Genomic DNA, 27,251 nt, shown 5'->3' on the forward strand with positions numbered 1-27,251 from the left:
CCGTAATGGGAGAGGCCACAACAGTGAGAGGCCCGCGTACTGCAAAAAAGCCCAAAACACAAAAAAAACAGAGCTGCCTTCCAGCACCTGGGAAATTATATCCACCAGCTCTCTGGCTTCGAAGCAACCCCACCATGCTCTCTTTCTGTTTTCCTTTGGGGTTGCAGGGGCCAACATAATGGGAAGCCCACCAACTGGCCCCTGGACTCTGACGCCAGGTCTTCGCTGGTCTCTTTGACCAGCGAGGACACACTTCTGGCAGAGTTTCAGGTTTGTTTTGTGGATATTTGCCTTTTCTCATTCTCTCTCTCAGTATCTTATCAGCGCTGAATGGAGGACTGTGATCTGGGGAGAGTGAATTGGGGTCTGTCTGGTCCCAGCTATGCCATCCACCCTGAGATTCCTGGTGTGGAACGTGGCCCTGGCTTTAGGCACATGCTCAAAGGTCCAGTGTCCGGGCCAGAACCCATGGGCCATTGTCGGCCTTGTTAAACATCTTAGTATGTGTCTGCAGAGCAATTGGGAAGTCATTGAAGAGTTTTAATGACGAGGGAGCTGTGATCTGATTCTGAACACTTCCTGGTTAGGGCAAGACCCAGAGGCACATAGGGTGTGATACTGACCTTGCTGGGAAAGTCCAGATGTCAGTGACCGGAGCACCAGGAGACATCCCTCTCCTCTACCTTCAGTCTTCACCGGGGTGCCATGGCTGGGCATGCTCTGGCAATCTACACATCATTCAGAACAAAGCCAAAAAGGTCTTGTTAATCAAAGGGGACGGGTGTCTTGAGAACTAAATGTTCACATCTCTCGGGAGCCAGTTTGGGTTGGGCCTCTGGTCTGGAGGCACTGATGACCGCTGCCAACCTTGATAGGACAGGAACGGACCCTCCAAGCCTGGGTAATGAGGCCCAGGCACCAAAGGGAAGAAACTTTCACAAAGCTCTTAGACTTCTTTCTCCTCTTGGGCTGATCTCTCCTGCAGTGTGGGTCTGGCCACGCCCTCTGCAGGGCCCTGAGAGGTAGGTACCCTGCAGGGATGGCAATCGTTTTCCCTTTCGCTCCACTGAACCTGGCACGGGTCTAAGTTTCAAATGCAGCAAGTGGCTCTGCTCCAAAACAGCCCTTTAAGTGCTCCCCCCACTTTTTGGGGGGGGTGGGGTGTACAGTGTAAAAACAAAACACTTGTTTGTGATGAGCTGGCCTTGGGTGGCTGTTTTCAGCTTCGGCCCTCTGGGGTTCGTCTTTGGCCTTGTTTACTATCGGGTCAGTGGTGTGGGGCTGAGCTGAAGGTCCACACCCCCAGGGGGCTGGTGTTTCTCCCCCAAAACGGAAGTGCCTCACAGTGGTCGTGGGATAGACACCTTCTTACCAACCGAGAGAAGGGGGCGGGCAGCCTAGCTCTCAGTAGTGTCCCCGCCTGTCACAAGCAGGCACTGTCGGCAGACTGCCGCTTACACCCCTTGACAGTCACCAAGGGCCTCACGCAAAGCCCTCTACGGATGCTTGGTTCCTGGTGAATAACAAATGTGAAATGAATAAACGAAGAACTTTTCAAATAGCTAACAACCACTCTAGTTCAACTTAGCTCTTTTTTTTTTCTCATTATGTAAAATTTCAAACAAGTACAAGATTAGAGAGAACAGTATATGAAACCCTATGTAGCCATTACCCACCCTCAACTCATGGCCAATCTTACATCTTTTATCCTCCCACCCACAATCCCCCACCTGGATTTTTAAAAAGCAAATCCAAACCATCAAGTCATTTCATCCTAAAACATTTCATTGTGTATCTTTAAAAGATAAAAACTCCAAAAAATACAACACCATTATTACACCCCCCAAATTTATAATAACTCCTTAATGTCTTCAAATATTTCGTCATTATTCAATGTCTTCAGTTTTCTCTATTCTGCTTAATTTTTTACTTCTTTGTTTTGTTTGAATCAGGATCCAAATGAGATTGGCTTTTGGATAAATGGATCCTTAATTTCTGTCTATATTATACTATATTTTGGAGGCAGAGAGTTCGCAAACTATTCACGGTAGCAGAATCATATTTATTAAATTTCACTTTCCCCAAAAAAATGTTTTTCAAGGTTTTTTGCTTTATATTTCCCTGGCAGTTCCCTGAAACTCTAGGACTCTCCTGGAATTAGAAACTTATTTTTTTCTACTTTTAGCATATTATTAGAGATTTTTCTAAGCACAGTCCTAGAAAAAAATGACATTAAAAAAATCTTTGAGTGTTTGAGAAATATTTGTTGCATAATAGTTTCAAGAGTTTCAATAATATCAGAAAACTGATAACCATCAGTATTCCTGGCTTGGTTGGTGAAAGTTTTTAGGAAAAAAAAAAAAAGGTTTTTACTCCAGAGACCATAAAAACTCCTTTGAACATTTCAAAAGTGGGAACCAGCGTCTTCTCTCTAAGAAATAAAACCTCTTGCTCTACATTAAAATACCACCTGGTACTATTAAACTCTCTGAGGTTATTGACTGTGGGCCTCTTACCAATGAGTTCTCAATTTTCATATTAAAAACGAATATATTTTCTGGTCATGCCTACAACTCTTCCTTTGAAGGTGTGTGTGTGTGTGTGTGTGTGTGTGTGTTCACCTACACCTTCTTATTATTGAATGTGATTTATGGATTTCTTTCCCACTCACTACTTGTAAATCATCAAGAGTTTTATGTCCCAAGCAGTCAGCAGTTGGTTATAAAATCAACAGAGAGCTGTACTAAATAAACCCTTACTGGATTGCTCCTAAGAACTGATGACAAATCAGAAAGTGAAGACAATTCCATGGGAATGATTCTCTCCTGCCTCTGGGATACCACAAAGTTCTCAGATATGGGGATTTTATTTGTCTTGCACTTTTAGGAAGATTAATAACCAGATGAACTGGGAAGGAAGTCAGTTTTCTAGGTTCCAGAAGTTTCCTTATAACAAAGAATTTTTCCTCCAGCACAAAACCTACACATGTGTAAATCATAGACACAAATATGTGTGCTGGAGTCTGTGCTTACACACAAGGGGCTGGAAATGAAGCTATGTGATTTTCCTGTTTTAACCTTCCATTAGTTTAAAAGAACACATTTTTTTTTTTAAAGGGGTATGTGTGTGCATACTCTTTTTTAAATATATAGAATACCTCTTGAAGAAGACTTAAAAACTGGTAATAATCATGTCTGGGGCAGAGGATGGGAGACCTATTTTTCACTTTAATTCATGCTAATTAATAAATTTTTTTATCATGTTCATAATATTGCCTGTTCATAAAATTATTTTTAGAATACAGGAAGAAAAGGAAATGATCTCTCTCCATGTGCTTTTAATGTTAACCTCATCTTCTTGAGTCCAAGGATAAATGATTTTCATTGTCACTGCTGCTTATACGTGTAACAGGTAAACACACACAAGACACAGAAACAAATGTGGTATGTATACATACATCTATGTGGACACAAGGCAATGTAATATGAGTAACACTTCTATATAGACACACACACACACAAAGTCTCTGGGGGAGAGAACAGAGCTTTCACTGTGTACGTGAAAGAATTTTCACACATACATGTTGTTGCTAAAGTCCTCTGCCCATGGGGTAAAACACTGACCAACGTCAGTGTAACAGCAGCGCACAGAGCCATGAATCTGATTCCACATGGTTCTTCCTTGGATGATTTGTCTCAACCCAGATTCCTCCTTCACACTTGAAAAACTGTTCACAGCAGACAGCCATTCACTTACCAAAGAGCCACCACCATTGTACCTTCAGAGGTGAAACAGAGCAACCTAAGTAAATGGATTCCTCATCAGGAGCTCCAGGGATTAACTCTGCATGCTTCCCCTGCCTCCCCACCCCAAGTGGGTGTGAGAGGGAATCGTGGCTACAGCAGCCCCCCCTGCTCCTTTCTGTCCTGGAATTGGTCAGGGGCTCCTCCTCCGGGGCCTGTGGGGCTGGTCTGGTCCCACCTCAACCAGGAAGGACGCCCTGATCCCTCAACAGCCTAAACGGGAGCCACACAAGCATGCTTGGAATTTTTCAGAAGGCAAATAGATCGCTTTGTGTGCCGTCTACAAAGCTCAAAGAGGACAGGTTTAGGCTAGAGTGTGTCTGTGCCTCATTAGAGCCCCTTGGAGGCCATGGCGGGGGGGCTCATCCTTGGGGGTCACCTTTCTGGTCCCTGTGCTCAAGTGACATCCCAACTGACTTCCCAGCCTACCCTGTGGTCCTCGAAGGCCTGTGGCAGGAGGCACCATAGTTATTCACTCGTGCATTTGGCAGACGTTCTCAAAACTGAACAAAATGAGCCTGTCACTTCAAGGGAAATAACTGACAGTATTTGTTGCCAATGATAACATTCAACCTTTCAAGTGAAAATTAGAATTTTTGAAAACTTCTATTTGTCATTGTGAGCTTGACAACTTCTCCAAAAGTGGACTTTTCTTTTGAGATCGGTATTGATATTTTAAAATGTAATTTCTAAAAATTTATATAATGAAATGTGTCAGCATTTGAAAGGTCAGTATAACTCAGTGAACGAATATTTTCCACATGACCACTACATGATATTACAAAATCATGTGTGGGAAAAATGAACTCAGTGTACAAGATAGACCAATGGATTTTAATGTGACAGAGTACAAAATGTTCATTGATACAATTTCAGATTCCACATTGCAACTAGCCTTTCAGAACTTACCACCTGGGTTTTGGTCTGGTATCCAAGAGGAATATCCACAATTACCTGAAAAGTTTTTTAAATACTTCTGTATTTTCCAACTACACATCTGTGTGAGACCAGATTCTCTTCATACAGTTCAACCAAAACAACACATGGCAACAGATTCAAAGCAGAAGCAGGTATGAGATATGAGAGTCTGGCTGTCTTCTGTTAAGTAAGATAATAAACAAATCTGCAAAAATACAAAACAATATCACTTCTCATTTTCTTTTTTCCTTTGGAAAAATATGCTATTTAATACAGAAAGAGTTTATAATTGTAATTTTCATGTTTTAATATTTTTGAAGGTCCTGGAGCTGTTTTAATTTTCCAGCTTTATTGAGGTATAACTGATAAAAAATTGTAAGATATTTAAAGTGTATGATGTGATGATTTGATATGTGCATTATAATTTTTAAATGAATAAACAAATATTTTATGCTTTTTTGGCTTTAATTTCTAATATAGTAAATGGTAAATACTAATAGATAGTCCATAAACAAAAGTTCTTTGGGTTCCTCAGTAAATTTTACAGGTATAAAGGGTTTTCAAGACCAAAAATGTTAAGAACTGCTGGCGTATATTACTGGGGGGAGAGGGAGAGGCGGCAACGTGCCCAGCAAAAGACTACACTTCCCAGCCTCCTTTGCAGCTAAGTTTGGCCATATGACTAAGTTCTGGCTAACTGGATGTAAGGAGACGTTTTTGGAAGGGGCTTCCTCAAAGACTGCTTAGAAAACAGCCGGGGGAATTCCTTTTTTGACTTTCGCTTTTTCCTCATTCTGTTTTTCTTCCTTGAAGACTACGACTTATATGTGATCACAGAAGCTTCAGCAGCTACCTTGAACCACGAGGTGACCTTGAGGATGGCGACTACTTGTTACAAAGATGGAACAGCAAGATAGAAGAAAGCTGGGTCCCCAATGACAATGATGCTGCCTGACTATCTACGTCAGAGTTCTTCTAAGAGAACTTTTTGAGAGAGAGAAATAAACTTTGAAATCTTGTTTAAGTCAGTATTATTTTGGTCTGTCTGTTCCACATAGTGGAACCTAATTCTGCTCCTTTTAAGTGTGGCAATGTGCTAAGACCAGCTACAAAGGACCTATTTTATGTGGATTATATAATTATTTCATAGGTATTTCTAAGATTGGGTTTTATTCCCATGTCAACCACTGTCTTAAGGTGTGATGTTGAAAAAGCATTATTCAGGGTTAGTATTACAGGCACTCAGAAATTCATTCACATTGTAAAGCAATGATACTCCAATAAAGGTGTTAAAAAAAAAAAGAAGTTCATTCAACTCTTTGAGCTACAAACATTTAGGAAGCCCATCTCATTGGCAGGCAGTGAAGCAAGCACTGGGTACTCCTGCGCTCAGAGCCCTTGTGGTCCGTGGAGGACATCGCCTCACTCCAGGACCTAGCACTGCCCTCACAGCTCTGCTGCAGGCCCTACACTAGGATAACAGACTATTCTGGGTATGGAGAGAAAAGCAGACGGCTTGTCACTTAATTGGTATTTCCAGGGCGTGACTTAAAGTTCTCTTGAATAAATTTCATTGTCACTACACTCACTGAACCAGAATGGCCCAAATAAACCAAAAGACTTCCCTCTCCTTAATTTTGATGGGTTAACACATCTCACATCCCCGATTAGCCACGTCAGTTGTTGAGGGCTCTCTCACACTACATTGTCAATATTGTTAGTAACTGCCTGGATTTGAAAGTCCAGTTGTAGGAGGTCATCAAACCTTGTCCATGGAACCACCTGTGACTTAAATCCTCTAAGCAAAGGCAACTTTCTATGGACCCTCAGCAGTCTCTTCTCTCCTGTTATACAGAATCTATTACCATTTATGTGGGGGCATCACAGGTGGGGGCTGGATAAAGGAGAGACACACAGAAGCCTTACTTGCAAAGTCCAGTAGATTCCAGAAGGGGAGCATCTTTGGGGTAAGCAAATCTCTCCCAAGCTCCTTGGGTGCGGAATGGATTCAGGCCGGATCTGACCACTACACAGCCTGCTAAGGACTAAACATAATAATATTGTTGATTAAAAACTGCACATTCTACAGAGCTGTAGTTATTGACTCATGCTGCACTGACAGGGACAGCAGTTTTAAGTAAACGCATAGGCTGAGTTAGAATACTGCCTCTGTCGCTTATTAGCTGGGTGACTTGAGGCACGTGGCTTAACCTTGCTGAGCACAAGACATAGTTATGTCCATGTCCTCAAGTCATGCTGCTCACTCTAGCAGATGGGCTAACATGGGCCAAAGTGTGCTGACATAGTATAAGAAATGATTTTTCTATTAACTTTACCCTATCCTCATCTATCATGCAGGATCAGATTTGTTTTTGTATAAATAAAAACCCCAAATAACTTTAACTTAAACAAGATAAGTTTATTTCTCTCTCACATATAAAAAATCCGGAGGTAGATAGTGTCAATACAAGGCTGATCCCTCTGTCACCAGTGGCCTCTTTTGCCACCACCCAAATTTAGCACCTGGCTTTCCTCCTCCAAGTCGTCTCATGGTCCATGATGGCTACTGAAGCTCTGGCGTTATGTCTACATTCTAGAAGGTAGGAGAAAAAGAAAAGAAAAAAAAGGACACACCTCTCACCTGATTTGATTCCTTTCAAGAAATCCTTTCTGGAAGTTCCATGTCATACTTCCACTTCTACCTCTTTGACCAGAATTTGATCCTGTGGCCATACCAAGCTGCAAAGACATCTGGGAAATGTAAATTTTTAAAAATTACAAAGGGAAAAGAGTAGAAAAAAAAAAGGACACCATTGGAAGAAAGGATGAAATTGGAGGATGTACTGTTGACTATATAAAAAAGAGTAGAACAGATATTGGGTAAGCCACTAGCAGCCTCTTTCATACTTGGTTCTCTCTCTCTCTCTCTCTCTCTCTCTCTCTCTCTCTCTCATTCACTTTAGTCGGATTCCAATATCTGCTCAAGAATTTGGAACTTTTCAGAAAATGTTTGTTTTAAATCCCTCTGCTGAACCAAAAATATTAACTCTGAAATGCCAAGTATAAATACACATGCCAGATGCAAGGTTTCAGCCAAGAAGTTCAACTTGTAATTTTAGAATGACAGATGCGCTCGTGGTGGGGGGAGCATCAGTGAGTTACAGAGCATCTACGCTGTAAAACAGGCGAGCTTTTGACCGAACCGTGAGTCAACAGATTTGCTTGTATCACATATTTGTCTCATTTCTCTGGGTTTTTGTGGGATTTTTGGTCAGCCTCTTTGTCCCATTTGAAGGACGTTAGTTGTTATAGGAAATGGTGACATTAAATTCAGATGGCAGGATCTGATGATACTGACATATGCAAAACAAAGTGAGTTCATTCCAGAAGCTGTGACTTAGTAAGTTCAAATTGCTCAGAGTTTAACTTGCTCCCTGAGTTTGGAGAGGAGGTTGGGGTAGGGGGAGTGTGGGAAGCCAGACACCTTTGGGAGCTGCCATAACTTCTTTGGGGCATTAGAGCTATATGTATTGCAATTAAGTTGCTAATTCAGTAAAAACTGCACAGTTCCCTTGCGGCCTGGGAGAGGGAAAGGCAGCTGCTAAGAGTGGCTGATTTATAATCACGGAATGACCTAGGTACCAGGGGAAATAAGCCAGATTCTTCCGAGGGCCTAAATCACTCTCTCAGCCAGGCGATCAAAACAGCATGCTCACCCTGGGCAGAGCACCGGAGTTGGGTAGCCTCCAAAACCAGGCTTGAAAAATTCCCAGTTTTCAGTGGGATTAGACCCCTGCCTCTCCCTCATCCCTCAGAAGGATGCAGGAAGTGTTAAGAGAGCCTGCAAAGACTCAGAGATCAGTACCTATGCTCTCCTTAACCTCAATCCCAGCCCTAGGGAAAACAAGACTCAGAAAAGTGTGTATTTAGTCTGTGATCTCTCCCACTAGCGAGTTCAGGTCATTGAAGACCACATATGGGGGCGAGCAGAGCGAAGCTGAAGGGCTAGCAGGTTGTATACCCCACATCCCCAGGGGATGCCATTCTCAGCATAGTCTAATTCAGTGGTTCTCAAACATGGTTGCATATTAGAATTACCTGAGAAGTTAAAAAAATCTCAGTGCCCAGATTGTACTTCAAACCAATTAAATCAGACTCTCTGGAGGAGTGACCAAGACATTAATAATGTTTAAAGTCCCCCAAGCGATTCCATTGTGCAGCCGGGTTTAAGAATCAATGGTCTACCCTCAGAATGGGAGAAAATATTTGCAAATGAAGCAACTGACAAAGGATTAATCTCTAAAATTTACAAGCAGCTCATGCAGCTCAATATCAAAAAAACAAACAACCCAATCCAAAAATGGGCAGAAGACCTAAATAGACATTTCTCCAAAGAAGATATACGGACTGCCAAGAAACACATGAAAGGATGCTCAACATCACTAATCATTAGAGAAATGCAAATCAAAACTACAATGAGGTATCACCTCACACCAGTCAGAATGGACATCATCAAAAAATTTGCAAACAATAAATGCTGGATAGGGTGTGGAGAAAAGGGAACCCTCTTGCACTGTGTGTGGGAATGTAAATTGATATAGCCACTATGAAGAACAGTATGGAGGTTCCTTAAAAAACTACAAATAGAACTACCATACAACCCAGCAATTCCACTACTGGGCATATACCCTGAGAAAACCATAATTCATAAAGAGTCATGTACCACAATGTTCATTGCAGCTCTATTTACAATAGCCAGGACATGGAACGAACCTAAGTGTCCATCAACAGATGAATGGATAAAGATGTGGCACATATATACAATGGAATATTACTCAGCCATAAAAAGAAATGAAATTGAGTTATTTGTAATGAGATGGATGGACCTAGAGTCTGTCATACAGAGTGAAGTAAGTCAGAAAGAGAAAAACAAATACCGTATGCTAACACATATATATGGAATCCAAAAAAAAAAAAGATCATGAAGAACCTAGGGCAAGACAGGAATAAAGACACAGACCTACTAGAGAATGGACTTGAGGATACGGGGAGGGGGAAGGGTGAGCTGGGACAAAGTGAGAGAGTGGCATGGACATATATACACTACCAAACGTAAAATAGATAGCTAGTAGGAAGCAGCCACGTAGCACAGGGAGATCAGCTCGGTGCTGTGTGACCAGCTAGAAGGGTGGGAGGGTGGGAGGGAGGGAGACACAAGAGGGAAGAGATATGGGTATCTACAGAGTATATCATATACAGAGTATATGAATAACTGATTCACTTTGTTATAAAGCAGAAATTAACACACCATTGTAAAGCAATTATACTACAAAAAAATGTTATAAAAAAAAAAGCATCAATGGTCTGACTCATGTAGACTTCGATGTGAATGGCCCCTGCTGCAGCTGTGCTGGGGACAAACTGCACAGACGTATGTCACAGCCCTGGGTGGCGGTGGAGAAGAAGAGAGGCAGAGGACAGCAGGGAGACGAGTATGCCTTCTGGAAAGGAAGAACTCAAAAGGGAATCTAGAAATTGGGCCTCAAACCAGCAACTTGTGACTAGGGTGAAAAATTAAGGCACTGTATGATTTGTGGTCCCTGAGTGGCTTATATGATTGCAAATTTCACTTTTAATTTGCCCCAGTTCCTGAGCTCATTTCTTGGATATTTTCTAAGACATGTATTTTATTTCATTAAAACAGCAACCCACACTCAAGTGTCACTTCAGAGTTTGCAAAGCACTTTTTCCATACCCACCATCCTTACTGGGCTGCACACCTTGTAAAGACCCTGCCCTAGTTTGTGGAGTCCGAGACCCTTTCTCCGTCAGATCCAGATGCCATTGGAACTGGATGGTCAGTTTTCCATTTACGGTTTCTGCTGGGAATTTTTCTTTTTTTTTTTTTTTGTCTTCTTCTCTGAGTTTTCAATTCCTATGGGCAGACTTAGAGGATAGAGCTTAAGGGAGAAATCAGCATTTATGATGTAGCCTCATCCTCACCAAACTTCACCCTCAAGCTGGACTCCAGGTCAAAGGGCCCTGCCAGCCCCCCACCAAAGTCTCAGTGTTTGGAACAAAGGAATCACTCAGTGATACTTGTGCAACATGTGCACAGGTGAATGGTGCAGCGGCAAACCCCGCTGGGAGGCCACAGGTCAGAATGAAGGCTCTGGGTGCTGAGAGGGAAATGATGGCCCCGGAGAAGAATGGAACATGTGTGGTTATTCATTTATTTTATTGAAGTATAGTTGATTTATGGTGTTGTGTTAGGTGTTAGTTTCTGGTGTACAGCAAAGTGGCTCAGGTTTTTTTTCAGTTTTATGTATATATATTCTTTTTCAGATTCTTTTCCATTATAGGCTATTATAAGATACTGAATATAGTCCCCTGTGCTACACAGTAGGACCTTGTCTTTTATCTTTTTTTTTTTTTTTTTTTTTTTTTGCTGTATGCGGGCCTCTCACTGTTGTGGCCTCTCCCGTCACGGAGCACAGGCTCTGGACGAGCAGGCTCATCAGCCACGGCCCACGGGCCCAGCTGCTCTGCAGCATGTGGGATCCTCCCGGACCGGGGCACGAACCCGTGTCCCCTGCATCGGCAGGCGGACTCTCAACCACTGTGCCACCAGGGAAGCCCTATTTTTAGTTTTTTGAGGAACCTCCATACTGTTCTCCATGGTGGCTGTATCAATTTACATTCCCACCAACAGTGTAGGAGGGTTCCCCTTTCTCCACACTCTCTCCAGCATTTATCATTTGTAGACCTTTTGATGATGGCCCTTCTGACTGGTATGAGGTGATACCTCATTATAGTTTTGATTTGCACCTCTAATAATTAGCAGTGTTGAGCATCTTTTCATGCGCCTGTTGGCCATCTGTATGTCTTCTTTGGAGAAATGTCTTTTTAGGTCTTCTGCCCATTTTTTGATTAGGTTGTTTGGAACATGTGTGGTGAAACAGTTGCAAATTTGGCTGAGGGTTCTTCTGGCCTCAGTCTGCCCTCAGCCTTTTCAAAGGCAATAGTCAAAGGGGCCTCCAACACTGTCCGGATCGCAGTCCTGGTCCTCGAGTGGCTCTCATGCTCACCTGCAGTCGCCAGGCCTCTGGCCTGCACACAGCAGAGCACAGCGGTCAAGGGCCGACTTCTGTAGCCAAAGGCTTGGCGCCTTACAGGCTGAGTGACTCTGAGTACGCCCCCGAAACTATCCCACCTCTGTCCCCTTTATCTGTCCAGGGGGTAGTCTGGGCCTCTTAATGTTGCCCTGAGGCTCAGCATGGGCCTGGAGCCCTGGTAGGAACCCTGTGAATGGTGCAGTGGTGGCCGGGCACAGCTCCGGGGCTACGATTTCACTGCCTTCACCAGGTGAAAACCAGCAGATGGAGGCTGGTGACCCTCTAGGTCTCCCTGGGCCCTGATTTGATGGGTGCTCTGTCCCGACCATGGTGTGAGTTTCATGGGTCTAGTGAAAGCAAACACTTCTGGCAGATTACATTCAACCTCTAAGGTTGTGGCTCAGTCTTTTTCTTTAAGGACATAGAATGGTGTTTAGTAAAGCCGGTTCTGGAGTCAGAACAGGCTCATCTCTCTCCATTATTCTCTTATGACCTTTGGCAAGTTCTTGGCCCTGCTAAGTCTCAATTTCCACATCTTTGGGAATGGAAGCAACATTACTATCCAGGTCATAAGGTTTATTGGGAGAATCAAAGGATATAATGCCTGGAACATAATTAGCACCTGATAAAAAAGAGCTGATATTGCTGGGCAATCTTGTTTACATCCCCCCTCCTCCCCGTGGGCCAGGTCTGGAGGGTCTCTCTGGGCCCCATGGCTTCCCATGGCAGTTCCTGCCAGCTTCAGCTCTGCTCAACTCCAAGCTTCCCCAGGGAGCCCTGTTTTCCAGGAGTTTCCATTCCAAAGTGTCGCCACCTGATAGAAATTCCTGATCTCCAAAAAGAGCTCTTGCTTCCTAGGGAAATAACCACTCAAGAAAATATTCTAACATTTGATCACATTGTCAATGTGCCCCATTAGGTCCCCTCTCTCTTCTTCCCCACTGCTTCTGTGGGCAGACCACGTCCTGTTTCAGCAGGGCTTCTGTATTCTAAGACATTGTGCTATTCAAAACGGACACTTTCTCAGACCTAGAGATGATCATACTAAGTGAAGTAAGTCAGACAGAGAAAGACAAATACCATATGATATCACTTACATGTGGAATCCAAAAAATAATACTAATGAACTTATTTACAAAACAGAAACAGACACACAGACAGAAAACAAACTTAGGGCTACCAAAGGGGAAAGGGTGGAGGTATGAATTAGGAGTTTGGGACTAGCAGATACAAACTAATATAAAAAATAGATGAACAACAAAGTCCTACCATATAGCACAGGGAATTATATTCAATATCTTGTAACAACCTATAATGGAAAAGAACATGAAAAAGAATATGTATATACGTATAACTTAACCACTTTGCTGTACACCAGAAACTAACATAACACTGTAAATTAACTATACTTCAATTAAAACATAATAAAAAATAGGGGCTTCCCTGGTGGCACAGTGGTTGAGAGTCCGCCTGCCGATGCAGGGGACGCGGGTTTGTGCCCCGGTCCGGGAGGATCCCACATGCCGCGGAGCGGCTGGGCCCGTGGGCCATGGCCGCTGATCCTGCACGTCCAGAGCCTGTGCTCTGCAGCGGGAGAGGCCACAGCAGTGAGAGGCCCATGTACCGCAAATAATAATAATAATAAAAATAAAATAAAATGACACTTTCTCCCAGGTAAGCCAGTGCCCCCCCTCAAGCCTGGCAGACTGCTCTGCCCAAAACACAGGGCTTGGGAGGGGTGACCTGCACAAGCGGACAACTCCTAGACTTAATAATAACTCGTTTCCCCTGTATTGAACTATTTTGTGTTTATTTATGGCCCTAAGCCCCACCTACACCAATTTGACATCACTGTTTCGATAGCAAATAATTTTCAAATGGAATAAAGCAGAAGCTGAAAGCCCCACAAGATGCAGCTGAATGAGACAAACGTGTTCCTTAAACAATGGATACAATGGAGCGGTGTGGCTGCCAGCCTGTGTATTTATGTTCCAGATGACTTCCGTATCTCCACCCCTGTTTACCCCACTAATGAGGAATGAGGAAGGCTGGCTGCTACAAAAACAATACGCCACAACTTCACAAATCCCATAGGAGCATATATTTATTTTTTGTTGTTGTTTTTTTAAATAAATTTACTTATTTATATTTTATTTTTGGCTGCATTGGGTCTTCATTGCTGCACGCGGGCTCTCTCTAGTTGTGGCGAGCGGGGGCTACTCTTCATTGTGGTGCTCGGGCTTCTTATCGCGGTGGCTTCTCTTGTTGCAGAGAATGGGCTTCAGGTGCATGGGCTTCAGTAGTTGTGGCACGTGGGCTCAGTAGTTGTGGCTCACGGGCTCTAGAGCGCAGGCTCAGTAGTTGTGGCACACGGGCTTAGTTGCTCCGTGACATGTGGGACCTTCCTGGACGAGGGCTCGAACCCGTGTCCCCTGCATGGGCATGCGGACTCTTAACCACTGTGCCACCAGGGAAGTCCCGGGAGCATATATTTATAACAGAGACGTGACTTTCACATTCAAAGTTAAGACTTAAGGCTTCCCTGGTGGCGCAGTGGTTGAGAATCTGCCTGCTAATGCAGGGGACACGGGTTCGAGCCCTGGTCTGGGAGGATCCCACATGCCGCGGGGCAACTAGGCCCGTGAGCCACAACTACTGAGCCCGCGCGTCTGGAGCCTGTGCTCCGCAACAAGAGAGGCCGCGATAGTGAGAGGCCCGCGCACCGCGATGAGGAGTGGCCCCCGCTTGCCACAACTAGAGAAAGCCCTCGCACAGAAACGAAGACCCAACACAGCAAAAATAAATAAATTAATTAATAAACCCCTACCCCCAACAACTCCTTTAAAAAAAGTTAAGGCTTATTAATGAAGCCCTGCATCTGGAGCATTTGCTACTCCTCAACATTTCAAAGGAAGCATTTGGACTTAAATTCTCTCCAGAACTTAGAATAGACCCCGGAGTCTCACTCTCGTTCACTGTCTGTAGCCCTCCTTTGGCACCCAGAATAGGTTCTTTTATTGGCTGCCTAGATTTTTATGTTTAGGTGTTGAATATAAGCTCCTTAAGGCAGGGGCCCTGCCTTACAACAGAGACCTTGATGTCCCAGAATCCAGCACAGAGTCTTACACATAGAAGTAGGTGTTTCTGTTTCCTGAGGAACAGGGTGATGTAATACTTGCCCAAGAGAGATGGGAATCCATGTGACAGGTAATACCTGAATACGCTGAAGTACATTTTGTTCCAGGACGTCCTCAAAGGACATGAACTCATTCTCACCTTCACTTCGCGAAGTGTGGTCCACGGATCAGCAGCGGGACATCACCTGGAGCTTGTTAGAGTCTCAGGCTCCAGCTCAGCCCTCCTGAGGTAGAACCTGCATTTTAACAAGGTTCCCAGGTTGTTTATGTGCATATTAAAGTCTGAGAAGTCTACACTATCAGTCTACACTATCTTCATGTGGGTGGTTGAGAGCAGTGTTCAAGTCAGAGTGCGTGTGTATAAAAGAGGGAGCGTGACAGAGACAGAGAAGCCAATAGTAACATTCTCTGAGCGCTCAAAAAGAGCCTCAGAAGTAGGTACTATCATTATCCCATTTTACTAACTAGCAAGTTGTGGAGATCGAATTAAACCTACGGAGTGGGCACTCGTAAACCATTCTGTTAGGTATCCTAGGAGCTGTGGGAATCCTGTGGCATTCACTACCTCAGTAACACCTGGGAAGAATTCTAACTCACATTCAGGTAGCAGCTTCCTCTCACGGAGCGTCTACACACCGACAGGACTTCAGGCAGCCTATATTCTTTACCCTCTAAAACATGTTTTACGAGCAATACCAGCTTACTGCAGAACAATTAGAAAATACAGATAAGCACAAAGAAGAAAGTAATGCCCAGTAATGACAACATAGTTAACATTTTAATAAATATACTTCCATATATCATTCTATGTATAGATATGAGTGTCTGCATGCAGATGTATATACTCATACATGTTTTTAACAAAAAAAAAATCATTGTATCCATACCATTTTGTGACTTTCTCTGTTTTAAAATACCTGTAGAATTGTATAATAGATTTCTCCAGCTCTCACCTTCTTCTTTTCTCTGCAACTCTTTTAATTCCCACCCGTCCTTGAAAAAAATTAACTCAAGGTGCACCTCCTCCGAGAAGCCTCCCCTGGTCACCCAGCCCATGGGTACTGGTGACACTCAACTGACACGGCCAGCTTGGCCACCTCTACCTGTGTGTCGCGTAATGCTCATCCCCAGGTCAGGTCAGCTCAGAACAGGATTCGGACGATATTCATAGGACGCTGGTCTTGTCCTCCAGCTCCCGTGCAGGGAAATGTTTCGGCCACAGCAAGCTCCTTTCTCTGGGCTCAAGGGCTCTCTTGAATATCTCAGGCCTTATCTGACCTCTGCCCTCCCCCACGCTGGCTTCTCCCCGCTCCCTGCACTTACCCATCCACTGTGTTAATATACCCTCTTCTCAGCCACAGCTGATGCTCTGCTGGCGGCTGAGCTGAATTAGAATTAACAAGTGAAATTGTCAATACTCTTCTGTTTTTGACCTACCTCAATGGCAGTTCCGTGAGGTTCACCCTGATACTCCCCCTCTTCCACTGGATGGGACCACGCCTCTGTTTAGCTCTGACAGCTGTTCCTATTACCTGGAGCAAAGACCTCCCCACCTGCCTTCCACTCCATCATTGGGGCACAAAGCAGAACGAAGCTCTCCTCTCAGTTTCCCTCAAGCTTCTGGTGGACCAGGTCTGTCACTGAACCTGCTCTTTCTTTCAGGTGATATCACGTTCTCCTGAAGAGGCTGCCCCAGAGCCCTTGGGTGGACTGGACTAGAAGACAATCAGAGTAACCTGCAATGGGCAGTGCCGAGAATGGTTCCTCTTCACTGACTGCTCACCTGTGTCCCTGGCCTGGCTTGGTCTCCACAGGGGGCCACATCCTTATCAGGTCACTGCCTGGGAGTCCGAGGGGGCCAGCGCTTCTCTCGTGCTTGATGTTACCATCACTCCAAAGAGGCTGCTGCCTTCTGACCTCACTCATGCCCAAACGCCCCAAATTTCTCAGTGGGTGTCAGCTCGCACCCTTGCTCTGGGGGTTTTGTTATCATTAGCTTCCTCTTTCTACCTGCTTGGCCGGTAGCATGTGTGGGATCGTATTGGTGGGCTCAGCTGGGTTTCGATTTCTGGCTCCAACACTTGCTAGCTTGCATCAATTTCTTTGGTGTCTCAGGGTCTCATTTTTCTCATGTTAAAAGGAGATAATAAGAGTGCCTGCTTCATTAGGTAGTTTTGAGGGTTAAACAGAACCACCCATGAGAGATGCTTAGAGCGGTGCCCAGAACACTGAAAGCACTTAATAAAATCTAGCCTGGAGGCACTAACGACATTTCCCACCTCTGAGCACTTTGGTGTGTGCCTGAATACATACTTGGTGAATGATTAACGCTACCTGTAAGAAAACAGAGGCAGCAGTGTCTGTGTTAATTACAGGGCAAGCAGACTGTAGGGGGGGAGAGTGAGTGAGGGGAGACGTAGGTAGAGGAGTCTGTGTCAGAGGGACACTGCGCCCGGTCCCCTAGCTCCTGGTCACACCCATCGCCCCAAACCCCTCACCCCTGGGGGCATTTCTGTCCAGCACCTACATACGCTCAGGTAACTGCAGGGGCTTCTGGAAGCCCCAGGCGGGAGCAGCATGAATTCCAGAACCTTGGGGAAAAAGTGTCCTCACCCCATAAAAAAGTCATGTACGCCCCCAAGAACCAGGGAACCAACTGCAGAGACATCGTAAACATCAGGATCTGACGACTTCAACAGCGGATTATTCAGTTCCAAATATATACAAAGACTTCACATTGATGTGTAACTTCTGAAGATCTGTGGAAATCAAAGACCAAGGAACAAGAGGGAACTCTGCAGGGAGAAATGCTCCAAACTGTCAGCACTAGGTGAGCGCTTACACTGGGAGCAAGCCGGGACGCTTGGGACACACGTGTTACCATTCAGGCCTCCCTGGCACTTTCAACCCCGCTCCACTGAAATAACCCAAAAGTGCCCCCACCCCTCGCCAGCTCACTTTCATCTCAGCTTCCTTTCTATGCACCACCATGGTTTTCACATTTAGTTTTATAATAATACATATTAAGTTTATATTTAGCTCTGTTTTAGACGTGTGTAGCGACCATTTGGTGAACGAGCATTGCTTATAGAAATATAACGGCGCAAACAAACACGAGGTGGGTACGGTGCATGCAGTGTACAGTGGGGCTGACCTGTGGTTAGTGTCCTGTTTTTATTTTTTTGCGGTACGCGGGCCTCCCACTGCTGTGGCCTCTCCCGCTGCGGAGCACAGGCTCCGGACGCGCAGGCTCAGCGGCCATGGCTCACGGGCCCAGCCGCTCCGCGGCATGTGGGATCTTCCCGGACCGGAGCACGAACCCGTGTGCCCTGCATTGGCAGGCGGACTCCCAACCACTGCGCCACCAGGAAAGCCCTAGTGTCCTCTTTAATTGCTCCAGCCTTCAGTGAGGATTTCTGCTCAAGTTGTAAGATTTGGAAACTTCTGCTAAGTGGGGAGGCAGCGGGCATGTATTTTTGCAAGACTGGCTACTAATTCATACATGACTACAAAATGACAACGTGGGGCTCCTTGTTCAGAAATTAAGAGTTTCAAGATGGCGACGGCAGAGCATTAAACCAAGTGCAAGGCTCTTCTGAGTGTGAGGCTCTGGGTGACTGTACAGGGTACATTCCCATATCGTCAGCCCTGAAGTTTAGGCCGCAATGTCAAATTCAAGGAACGTCACATTCCTCTATTTCTCCAAAATAAAATTTAGCCTCCTACGCTGTTGGTGGGAATGTAAATTGGTGCAGCCACTATGGAGAACAGTATGGAGGTTCCTTGAAACACTAAAAATATCAATCCCACTCCTGGGCATATATCTGGAAAAGATGAAAACTCTAATTCAAAAAGATACACGCACCCCAGTGTCATGCAGCACTGTTTACAATAGCCAAGACATGGAAGCAACCCAAATGCCTATCAACAGAAGTGGCATATATATACGAAGATGTGGGATACACACGCACACACACACTCAGCCATAAAAAAGAATGAAATACTGCCATTTGCAGCAACATGGATGGACCTAGAGATTGTCATACTAAGTGAAGTCCTAAGTCAGACAGAGAAAGACAAATATTGTAATGTATCACTTATATGTAGAATCTGAAAATAATACAAATGAAATGAATCTATATACAAAACAGACTCACAGATATAAAAAACAAACTTAGGGTTACCAAAGGGGAGAGGAGGAGGGGGGACGGACAAATTAGGAGTATGCAAGTAACAGATACAAACTACCATCCATAAAATAGATAAGCAACAAGGATTTACTGTATAGCACAGGGAACAATATTTGATATCCTGTAATAACCTATAATGGAAAATAATCTGAAAAAATATATATATATAACTGAATCACTTTTCTGTACACCTGAATCTACACAACATTGTAAGTCAACTATACTTCAATAAAATAATTTAGCCTCCAAATTATTAGGGTGTTCCCTCTCTTAATCCTGCGATCCTACAAGAAACCGGGCTTATGTGGTGCTAAACAATGGCGGGGGTGGGAAGGAGGCCAGGAGGCCCTTGGGCCCTGGTGGCTTCCTCCTTTACCATTGCTCCCGGGGCTACAGGAAGCCACAGCTGACCACAGTCCTCACAGGCTTTTGGGCACTCCTGAAGCTCAGAGAGGCCCTCACAGCTCTCCGCCCCACTGGCCACAGACTTTGCATCTACTAACTATCATACCTCTGCCTCTCCATGTTCCCTGACCCTCCCTTCCCCTCTCCAAGTCTGGGAGAAATCGGAACCCTCTCTCAGGACCTGGCTGCTTCCACTCCCCACCCCCCGAGGCATGTCCCTTCACCTTCCTAAGATGTTTCCAGATCCACCCCCCTCCGAGTGCCTTCAGGAAGACACCGCTGCCCCCTCTTTCCTAAGGATGGAGAAGGGAAAGCAGATACCTACCTCAGTGGGGCAGATTTTTTATATTCTCACCATGATTCACCAAGATTGTGGTGGGGCCTGGACCTCACATCTAGGTCTTCAGATCTCTGCCATTCTTTGCATCCGCAGAGGACTGGGGAAGCCCAGCGGGAGACGGGTAACAGGGGAGTAGGTGGAGCAAATGAAGTGGAGTAAGCACAGACCTTACTGAATGCTGACTCCATTGCCCTCTGTTGTTGTGACCTTAATTTCCCCATCTGTGCAATGGGCAGCAGCACCTGCCTCCCGGGATGGTTGAGGAAATCAGAGCGCACGCTAAGCCCTTTACCACTATTAGTTCTCTCTCTTCCCTTCCCTTCCTCTCATCTTCTAACTTTGAAGCAACCCCAGGCCAAAGGAAAGGAAATCAGAGGAGTTTTGTAGATTTGGAAAACTATCTCAACGTATTCATAACAGACCATTGAGTAAAAATGCAGGTGATAAACTAGCAGAGCCTGATTCCTTTTATGTAACATCACACACACACACATTTCCATCAGAAACGCTCAGAAGGATATTCGCCAAAACATTAATGGTGGTTTTCTTCAAATGGTAGGATTTCAGATGGTTATTACCTTGTTCTTTGTACCTTTATGAGTTATTTACATTTTTTTTACAATGAATATGTCTCTTTTTTAAAAAAATTAAAGCTTAAAAGTGTTGTAAAACACAACTATCTAGAATAAGAGTGGTTGGTTTAGAAGATCTCTAAAGGTGAAATGCATAACAAACATTGTCTGTATCAGGACACTGGGCAAAGCTATGATGTAAGCTCAAAAAATAGCTGCCCCCCAGTATAAACTGGTCCAGCCTCTTCAAGAATCATTTAGCAATATCAAGCAGGACCCAACAATTCTATTTTTTGTTACATTCCCTAGAAAAACTCTCACGGCTGAGCACAAAGAGATACAGGAAAGATGTCAACTGCAGCATTGTAAATAATAGTGAAAAACTGGAGAGCAGGACAATGGCCATCGTCTTAGTCTGTTTGGGCTGCCATGGTGTGGCTTATAAACAACAAACATTTATTTCTCACAGTCCGGAGGCTGGCAAGTTCAAGATCATGGCAGCTGCAGGTCTGGTATGGGCTGAGAGGAGGTGATTCACATTTTATTGGCCAGAACTAGTCACTTGTCCCTTCCCACTGCAAGGAGTTCTTTTAAATGAAAATAGGGCTCAATGTATCTGTATGTTGCTATTATTCTTTAAAAGTGGTCATATGTAGCTTTGTCTAAACATGGGAATGGGTTAAAGGATGTTGTGATAATTTCTGAGTCTGTTTAGTAAGCTTATTGTTATGCAAAGAAACAGGAAACAGAAGCAGGAAACTACTTTAGTTGCTTAAGAAATCATTGCACTAACCCAGGCAGTGGCAATGTGCATTTCTGAAACTCCTAGGGCCCTGGATCACTGTGGGAAACAGGTATCTGACCCTACACTTTCTTCTACTTCCACATAAGCTTATTTCTGTGTTTATTCCTGCTGCTCTCAAAGAGCAACGTCCATCCCAGCCCATTTCCCTATTTCTCCCTCCATCTAACCTTACAGATTCACTCCTAGCTTTGTTTTTCATTATTAATTTTCATACGTTTAATTATTAAAACATTCTGCATATATTTACAAGGCATCTTGCCCTGGAGTTGCTGAAATTCCTCGTCTATTTAAAGAACCCGTCTCCCATTATGGGGCCAAGTTCTGGGCAGAGCAAACAGTTGAGGAAAGAAGTGCTCCCTAGAATCTGAGCACCCTTCAGGCAACACAGTGCCAGGCAGGCAGAGGACCCCGCCTGCAGCATTTGTCATTTAAGGAACTATTACGACACTCTGATTGGGAAGAAGCCCAGTTGAGGCACCCTATGTGGAGAGCCTCCCAGCCCCCTGCCAGAGGGTGGACCAATGCTGAGCTTGTCTTCGCCCTTCGTACCCTATGGATTCTGGTTCTGTCTGTGCAGCCACCGGTGCCCAGTCACCCTCTGGCAAAACCACGGCTCCTCTCTCCCTCTTCTCCCTCCCCCAGGTCCCTAGGGCTGGATAATCCTCGCTTCTTGGAATCTGCCCTTCCCTGGCCCTTGCCCAGCCTCTCCTCCTTGCATCTGCCCCTCTGCAATTGTTTCTTGGCCAATCTCCCAGCCTCCAGTTTCTCCCACACCCAGCGCCCTCTGCCCTTCACCTTATTGGGACTCCAAGAACTTCCCTCAAAACTGCAGCGGCTCCCCCTACAGGACAAAGGAGGAAACTCAGTGGGGCCCCAGACCCTTCTATCACATCCAACCTCACACCTCTATTTCCGCCACTTTCTTCTGCACAGACTTTCAGCCACACTGTGACAGGGTCTATCCTGGGTGAAAGGTAGGTAGGAGGGTCATTTGGCTCTAACCCCATTTTCACAAAGAACCTACAAGTTAAAGTTCTGAAGTAATCTGCAAATGAGGTTATGCGTAGAGTCTCAGAGATAAACTGACAGATGTCCCCATACAACTTTATCTTAGGTCCTGTTACTGGACCACGTTATCTGTGGAGAACTACAAATTAATATGTTTTTAATAAATTCTGTAATTTTTTGGTAATCGTAATTGTTTCTGTAGATGTAAAGCACAATTATCTAGCATTATGTTCAAATAATTAATTGGTCGATGAAGACATACTATAAAATGACCACAAAGGTTATCACTCTGTTAAACATTTCTTTCTCATATCCTTTACTTTCTTCCCTTTTTCTGGAGAGGGTGGGGTTAGGATTCATTTCTTAGCATACAGAATATTATTTTTTTTTTCCCTTTAATGGCCTGTCTTTCCTTGTCTCTGCTGTGCATGTGGCTTTCTCCCCTCCTTCCCCAAATGATCACCAAGCTCCCCCTGCCCAGAACTGTCTCCTTCCTGCTGATCTCAGGCCAGGCTCCTGCCAGGCTCAGTCGTCACCTCCCCACCTCTTGGCCCTCCCATGATGGCTTAGCTCACTGAGCTGCAGTGCACAGTGCCAGCCCTTGTTTGGGCCTGGCATAAACCACCTTGAACTTCATATTGTCTTTCTTCTTGTGCGGCATGTCTTTCCAACTAAACTGGAAGCAGGGGCTGCATCCCACCCTCCCTTTTTGCATCCACAGCTCCCCTCAGTGTGCCCTGAACCCCATTAAGCCCACAGTGAACGCCCCATAAGCCCTTCCTCAGGCTGCTGAGGGTCCAGCTTGCTGTCCCTGTTTGTGGACCCCTCTTAGGGAATGTCCTTTACGATGGGCAGAGATCCTAGGGCAGGCTTTGGGGGGCTCCATGAACCTTGCAAAATCGTGCAAAATCTTCTGTGCGAGTGCAGTTTTATGATGAGAGGGTTTATAACTTTCATCGGAGTCTCAGAAGGCCCTGTGACCTAAAAAAACATGGTGAACTCCTGCCCTGAGGTGCTCTGGTTGCTATCAGCACAGAAATGAATGAAAGAACTCAGTTGTCTTATCTGCAAACTGGGAGTAATAACGGGGGCCTATATGGAGGGGGTCCTCAGGAAACAGCAATTATTAGTATCCCTGACCTAGTTCCAGAAATGCCTTAGCTCAGGGGTTCCCAAACTTGGATAGTCATCAGAATCACCTGGGGGGCTTGAAAAATACAAGTTCCTGTCCTGCATTCCAAGACCAAAGGAGAGACAGTCTCCACAGGAGGAGCCTGAGTTCTGCATCTTTATCAAGCCTCCGCCTGGTGCTTCTGAGGATCGACCGGCCAGGTCTGGGAATCACTGCTGTTCCATGCTCCCCTGCCTCCACAAGGCATTCTCAGCCCCGTCTTGCCTCTTTGTGGGAAGTACACGTGTTTAAGGAAACCGCCCAAGCCTCTGAGGGAACAGCGGGCTGCACAAGTCTTTCAGAACAAGGAATTAAGTATCTTTATAATTATATCCAGGCCTATATTTAGGCCCTGGCTCATATGGCCTCTTGAACTTCAAATAAATACCTATTTTGTTCCTTGTTTAAACAGGTGTAACAATATCAGGGATACTAGATTTATCCAGGCAGGAAGGCAGCTCCCACAGCTGTCAGAAAGCACGCTACCCTCATTCCTCACAAGAGGAAAAGCTAATTATACTGTCATAGAGCAAAATAAATGTACGATGTCTACCCCTGAGTTCACTGAACCACTCAGGGCTGCGCTCTGGCAGGATTCAGGGCCAGCTCGGTTGGCACATGCTGAGATATGATAGAAGCCACTGCAGTGGGGCGATTCTGGGTTGGTGAGGTCTGCTGTCCCCAGAATGCTTACACTCTCACACACAAACTCATGCACACACACTCTCATACGGGAATGCACAACTCTCACACATACGCATGGAACACTCACACAAACACACACACACTCACACACACCCCTCTTCTGATGCCAGAGCGTTCCCACCCAAGCATGAGAGTTTACTCCCCGTGGACTTCTGACTTCCCATTCCCTGTCCAAATGCCAGGGACTTTCCTGATTTTAGCACTTAAAATCTTACGTCTGGGAACACCCCTCTCCCCCAAAGTCCTGGGCAAAATGGGGTGGCTGGTCACCCTAAGGTGTACCTTCTGCTTTCTCGGCTGCGCGGTGTCCTGTGAATGGGGCCACCTGCTCTTCCGAGAGGGATCTGAAGTCCTCGTGCTTACTGACTCCGTAGAGCTGGCGCACCCAGGCAAGTACGCACCGTGGCAGCCGGCACCTACACAGCTCCGGTGAAGGATATAACCTGCTGATTAGGGGTCCCGTGGCGGTCCTGACAGCACATTAGAATCACCGGGGAGACTCTGACCTGCACCTTGATGCCCTGGCCCTACCGTACAGAGTGTGGTTTACGTGGCTGGGGTGGGGCCCCACGCGGCCAGGTTCTTCTAGTTTCTGAGGTGGTCTGAATGTGCAGTCAGGATGGAGAATCGCTGAATCCGGGCCAAGCGTACAGCCGTCAGGTCACTCCCTAGTGCCTTCCTCATACCTCTACGGGGCGTGGGGCTTACGAGCACAGGCCAGAGGTCCTGTCAGGAGAGAGGAGCCCTGAATCTCCTGCTCCTGCACTTTGAAGTGGACATGTTATCCTATAAACCAACACACAGACCCGTGCAGTAACTGAACCTAAGGCCAGTGCCACATTAAGACTTTCTGATTATGCCTCTAGCCAAAGGCTCAACTCCAACCTTTTTTTTTGCAACTGAAAGAAGTTTCCAAGAAGCAGTTTTGACTATGGCTTGCCACCTATCATGGCAGAAAAAGGCACTTCTCTGGCTGTAGGACTGAGTATTCCTGTGGATGAACAGGTTGGAGTTGAAGAACAGTGGCTCATAAGCTGCTCTCCGAGAAGGGGCATAAAGATGGGTTGCAGGAAACAGCAAAGGCTTTGGAATTAGCTGAAGTAGAAGTGGCATCCCTTCTCTCCACCTATCAGCCACTGGTGTGTGACCTTGGGGCAGTTGCTGCCGAGCCTCGGTCTCCTCTTCAGTAAAAAGTGCATAACGATACCTACCACCAACGGCTCTTGCTGGTCTATCAGTGACTAGTCCAGACCTTGGCTTGGTGTAGGTGGCAGTGGAGTAAACGACAATTGATAACTATTGGAAAAAAGTGAATGGCGACGCTGTTTCCTTCTTCGTGTTGTACTAGCTTGCTCCCATCACGTCCTAAAGAAGGTATTCTGTTCTCAAGTCACATAAACAATTAAGTTAATGGAAAGTACTGGTTTCCTGTTGCTGTTGTAACAAATTACCACAAACTTAGTGGCTTAAAATCATGCACATTTTTTATCTTACGGTTCTGGAAGTCAGAAGTCTGAAATGGGGTTTGCTGGATTAAAGTCAAGATGTCGGCAGGGCTGTGTTCCTTCTGGAGGTTCTGGGGGAGGATCCAGTCCCTTGGCTTCTCCATCTTCTAGAGGCTTCCGCATTCTCTGGTTCTAGACCTCTTCCTCCATCTTCAAAGCCAGCACTCTAGTATCTTCAAATCTCTCTCTGACTCTGACTCTTTCACTTATGATCACCATTGCGACTCCATTGGGCCCACCCAGACAATCCAGGACAATCTCCGCATCTCAGGATCCTTGGCTTAATCATATCTGCACAGTCCCGTTTGCTCTGTAAGGCAACATATTCACAGATTCTGGGGATTCGAAGGTGAACATCTTGGGAAGGCTATTATTCTGCCCACTATGTGGGGAGAGCTTTATCAATGTTAAATTTTTTATCTTCTCTAGGTTTTTCTCCAACCTTTGATATCTACTCCCAGTCACCAGGTAGCAAATGCTGGCAGAAGGTTAAAAAAATTGCCGAACAAATTGAATTAGCATCACCAGAATATTCAGAAACTGCCCATCAGAGACTTCAATAGTTTCCCTTGTGTGTGTGTGTGTGTGTGTGTGTGTGTGTGTGTGTGTGTGTGTGAACCTTTTTACTGGTGGTTGTGATTTCATGGTACAGTACATGCCAGAGCAGGATCATAGTTTTTGCCTGTAAAATTGTTCCTAGAACATTTGAGGGGACTAATTGGTGACACGGTGTCCTGCAGAGATGACTGTGACTTTGCATGCATTCTAACCTCTGACAAGTCTGAGGGCTGCCCCAGGGGGCTGCCAAGCTTAGAACTTTAAAAGACCACTCCTCCCCTGAGTGGGGGACCACTGGCAAGCCCGGCCAGGAAGGAAAGACTTGAACTGAATATGCAGCGAGCTCTCATGTCCTTCAAATGAGTTGAGACCTCAAATCTGAAGTTTGGATAGGAAACTGGGACTCAGTGGGAGGTCTGCGAGGGTGGAGGACGGGGGTGCTTCCAGGCTTTCAAAACACAAAACAGGTGGTTTTCAGTGGTGCTGGCTGGCTGGGGAGAGTGGGGGAGGTGAGGGGTGAATACAAGGCAGGCAGGCTTCTGGAAGGGTGGGACCCAGGGCTGAAGCCTGGGCTGGCTGCCTGAGAGTAGAGTGACAGGGGAGGGCTCTGAACCTCCCTGCACGGGAGGGACTGCCAGGAGGTTCGGGGAGGAACCCCAACCCCGGCCTGAGAAATGCTTTTCTCGGGCTCAGAGGCCAGGGTGCACAAAAGTGGGAGTCCAGCCAAGCCAGAGGTCCCCCAGCAAAGAAGAGGACCAAGGAGCAGAGTGGTGTGAACCCATTCTTCTAATGAAGCAGCAGTGATGTGAGTGACAAGGAATCTGAAGGCGTGAGCCCAGCCAGAGGTGGGATCAGCCAGGTCTGACAGGCTTTAATTATTTCAGGGTAAGAAATCTGTGCTCGGTAAACACACCAGATGTTTATGCTTTTGTATATTTTGATTCTCGTTTGTTTTCCTTGTTGTTGATGATGATGATGTTGTTTTAGTAAAACTCTAAGTAAGGAAAGGGTAACGGGGT

At 45.5% G+C, this 27,251-nt stretch overlaps 1 long non-coding RNA gene across 21 annotated transcripts in view; it reads right to left on the minus strand.

The window, feature by feature from the left end:
• Window positions 1-20,589, minus strand: part of LOC111185556 (uncharacterized) — a 69,812-nt gene extending 49,223 nt beyond the window's left edge. For 4 of the 21 annotated variants that reach the window (XR_016392699.1, XR_016392693.1, XR_016392685.1 and 1 more), the window contains exons 1-6: window positions 16,077-20,493; window positions 15,571-15,676; window positions 15,113-15,209; window positions 7,363-7,472; window positions 6,648-6,766; window positions 624-4,926 (exon numbers count right to left, since the gene is read on the minus strand). This is a non-coding gene — a long non-coding RNA (uncharacterized LOC111185556). Of the gene's footprint in view, window positions 1-623; window positions 4,927-6,647; window positions 6,767-7,355; window positions 7,473-13,105; window positions 13,146-15,112; window positions 15,210-15,570; window positions 15,677-16,076 lie in introns of all 21 variants that reach the window. The other 17 variants (XR_016392701.1, XR_016392695.1, XR_016392684.1 and 14 more) reach the window with 14 other exon arrangements.
• Window positions 20,590-27,251: the final 6,662 nt, after the last annotated feature.

Source organism: Delphinapterus leucas, chromosome 3 (assembly GCF_059928025.1).
Source record: "Delphinapterus leucas isolate spDelLeu-1000000601 "Yukka" chromosome 3, BTC_Dleu_Yukka2, whole genome shotgun sequence".
NCBI lineage: Eukaryota > Metazoa > Chordata > Mammalia > Artiodactyla > Monodontidae > Delphinapterus > Delphinapterus leucas.